The 3,901-nt window shown below is 44.8% G+C and overlaps 1 pseudogene; it reads right to left on the bottom strand.

Annotated features, from left to right (window-relative positions):
- Positions 1 to 824: 824 nt before the first annotated feature.
- On the bottom strand, positions 825 to 1,607 carry LOC102847091 (annotated as a pseudogene).
- Positions 1,608 to 3,901: the final 2,294 nt, after the last annotated feature.

The raw sequence follows: 3,901 nt of genomic DNA, 5'->3' as shown, positions 1-3,901 counted from the left end.
ACTTGATACTCTTTTTTTCAAATCTACCTATTCCTTTTCAGTTCTTCCTTACCTAATGTCCACCCTCTATAAACATTTTAAGCTAAGGTCTTTTTCAGGTTTTAACTTAATTGTTTCTATTAATACAATTTCTATTAATTATTTTCTGTAGAGGGTTGGTTTTGACCTTCTGCAAGCTAAACTTCAGTGTGAGGAACCCTGGGAGAAATCCTAGAGTATCTTTGCATTTGTCTCACTAAGTCCCTGAGTCTCACCGGCCATGCACGTTTCACGCTTCTCAGTACCAGCTTCAGAGCTCTTACCCAAAGTCATGCAGGTCAGTATCTTGAAACAAAGCTTCACGAGTCATTTCAAATACGCTGAGAGTGCACGTCCTCTCATGCCTGCTACCGGAGGATTTCCCCCTCTCAGCTTAAAACTAGTTAAATAGTAACATTTTTTCCATTAACTGCTACTCAGCATTGCTGTGTATGGTCATTTCTTACACGCTGTCTTAGTGTCTGTGACACACAGGCTAGTAATTAAGTGCAGATCGTCTTGTCTGTTATTTAAAGGTGTATATTTAATATCTCCAATCCCTCACTTGCTTGGTCTGCTCATACACTCATGCTGTGGGCTCATTGGAGGCATTGCCTGTTGTCTGCCACCACGATGATCCAACTCCTGCACCCCAGGAAAAACGGCCCAAAACACCCGCCCGGTCCTGTACCGTCCTCATGATCAGATGCAGATGAAGCTGCTGTGACCCATAGATTTTTTTCCCATTGGCTATTTTTTTTATTGTTAACAATTATTGAAATATTGAAATATTTTCATTGTAGTTCTTAGCTAGCTGGAAATTCCATAGCACCACTGTTGGTGTCTTTTATGATATCATGACGGTGGCGGCCATCAACATTGCAGACTGGACAGTTCCCAAGATCTCTTTAATAGTTCCAGAGAGTTCTCTGGCTAAAGACTGGTGTTGCATCAAAAGTGCTATTTCCACTGTGCTTAATATTTTTCTGCTTCTTTCTGTCTCTGGGTGGTTCCTGTAGGGCTTTGAGGATCAGGGCGGAGGCAGAAGGTACCACTTCAATCTGGGCCTGTCTATTCTGAATGGTCAGTTTCACTGTAATCCTTAGTCCCTTCTAGTCACCGGTGTCATCACAGACTTTTTTTGGAGACAGACCCAGAAAGCCGATCTTGGGGGCCAGAGTGGACGTGGCACCCACTTCCCCATCGGTACACCTCGGGTACACTACTTTAATCTCGTTGGGGGTGGACTTGGGCAGCATGGCGGAGGTGGCTGGTGTCAGATGAACCCAGATGTGTGATGACCGAAGAAAGTTGTACCGAGGCCTCCTCCAAGCCTAAAGCAGAAAGCTCATTGGCTAATTTTTGGAAGCAGATTGTAAGGCTTCTCTTTCTAGCCTGTCTCAGTTGGGAAGCTCTGCTGAAATGAGGTCATCATCAAAGCAATGCGAGAGCCACTACTGACGAACAATGCATGAGGTGCTTTCATCATGAGTCAAGCAGGAAGGAGAGAATTCTGCCCCTGCGCCAATCCTTTTCCTTCCCTGCTTCCCTCTCCGACCCACTGTTCCTACCCAGGCGGCTATGCGGCTGCAGGACAGGTGGTCTCCATCAGCTATTTATAAACCTCTTGGCAGCCCCTGCTCTGTCTCCATCCCCTAAACACAAGCTGTCTGCAAGCTTGTCGCCTGACCTCTACTCTCTCCTTCACACGCTCACACGGCCCCTCCCTTGGGAATGGTCCTCCCCAGGGCTTCTCAGAGCTCCCACGTAAAACACACTATTCAGTGCTTCCCATCCATCACTGTACACATGCAGGGGACAGCTTCCCTCTGGACCTCTTCCAATCTGTTGGCCAGACATCTGTCCTCCAAATTTCCTGGCATAGACGGGCGAACACACCCAGGACTGTATCTCCTAATTGAAACAAGTCAACTGAGGGGAGCTCTGGTGGCCTAGTGGCAAGGAGCTGCAACCACAATCCCAGAGGCGCATGGTTCGAATCCACCAGATGCTCTGCTGGAGAAGGAGGGGCAATCTCCTCCTGTACCAGTCAGATCTGATTTGATGGTACACTCACACAAAAATAATAAAATAATAATAAAAAAAAAGAAACAAGTCAACTGGTATCCTATCGATTCATGAGACTTTAATTTTTGCCAATGCCTTCTATGCAGCTTCCACTTTCTCCTTCATTACCACTGGCTCCTGTTCATGTGGTTCTTCCTGAGATTTCTCTATGTCAATCAGAGAAAATATTTTTTGCTTGTTGAAAGTAAGGAAGACTTGAAGCACTTGTTGCAGAAGATCTGGGAATGCAGCCTTCTGTATAGATTGCATCTCAATGTCTAGAAAGTAAAGATTCTTACTACTGGACCAATAGGCAATATCATGATGGATGGAGAGGAGATTGAAAATGTCAACAGCTTCATTTTGCTTGGATCCACAATTAACAACCTTGGTACCAGCAGTCAGGAAATAAGGAGATGCACTGTATTGATAAAATTGGTAGTTAGCCAAATTATTGAGGAGTAATGATGTCAGCTTGAGGACTAAGGTGTGTCTGATTCAGGCCATAGTCTTTCCAATCTTTGCTATGCATCTGAGAGCTGGATAATGGATAATGATGACAGAAGAATTGATACCTTTTGAGCTGTGTTGTTGGAGAGGAGCACTGAAGATCCCATGGACAGCCAAAAGAACAAATATATGTCTTAGAGAGGGCGCAGCTGGAGTGCTCTTAGGAGGTAAGGATGATGAAGTTTCACCTCACATATTTTGAGTATGTTGCTACAAGGGGTTATTCCTTGGAGATGGACATGATGCTAGGAAGGGTGGAGGGTCAGTGAAGGAGAGGAAGACCCCTGACCAGGTGGAATGACATGGTGACCGCCGCAATAGGCTCCTGTGTGTTGGGAAGTATGAAGATGGCACAGGATAGAACAGGGTTCAGATGTGTTGTTTATAGGGTCGCTATGAGTCATACTTGATGGCACCTAACAACAACAGCAGCAGCAGAAACTGTTTAATGTCTTGTGAAAAAACATGTGAGATGTGAAAAAAAGAATTGTGCTCGCTTTGACAGCACATATACTAAAATTGGAACTATACAGAGAAGATTAGCATGGCCCCTGCACAAGGGTGACACGCAAATTCGTGAAGTGTTCCGTATTTTTTTAAAAATGACCTCAAATACAAAAATTAAAGTGTCATATCAGAGTTAATAAATGTGTAAATGTCTGAGGATTGTAATCTAGTGTCAGATGCAATGCAATTCAACTCAAAATTACACAGAATCGCCATCTGATGTGGGACTTGGATGACTTTCAGTACTTGATTTGTGTGAATACCGGCATTTCCCACTGTCACCTCCACAGTCAAGCCTGACTCCTGGCAAACCCCCACTGGGTCTATAAATCTCTGTGGAAAGATACTGCCCCTCTGTCTCTGGTGGAGTGGCTGGTGAGTTTGAACTTTCAATCTTTTGGTTAAAAGCCTGATATGTTACAAATTATGCCACCAGAGTTCTTTACGTAAGCGAGCCCCAAAATAAAATTGCTATCTTGTTGTTGTTGTGTGTTGTCATAGCTGATCCTCTAGAGGGTGTTCAGAGGCAACTAATCGCATGGGGAGAGATTGCCCATCCTTCTCCTGAGGAGCCCCTGTTGGATTTGAACCACGTACCTTTGGGATTGCAGCGCAGTTTTCTCTGCCATTCCTAAAAGCATCACCTCCCAGGCTGCCACTGGAAGCCATGCTGCAGATTCTCAAACGGCTGCTCCAGGTCACGTCATTCTCCATGTTGAACTGTCTCAGTCTTCTGGTGCTGCAGTAACATTAACACCACAAGTGGAGAGTGGGTTTTGGGGGGCTTTTTTATTTATAA

The sequence above is a fragment of the Elephantulus edwardii genome, unplaced genomic scaffold (genome assembly GCF_000299155.1).
Source record: "Elephantulus edwardii isolate Elephantulus edwardi_28Jun2011 unplaced genomic scaffold, EleEdw1.0 scaffold00127, whole genome shotgun sequence".
Taxonomy (NCBI): Eukaryota; Metazoa; Chordata; class Mammalia; order Macroscelidea; family Macroscelididae; genus Elephantulus; species Elephantulus edwardii.
Note: the sequence above shows the minus strand (reverse complement) of the source record. Positions and strands in the feature narration are given on the sequence as shown.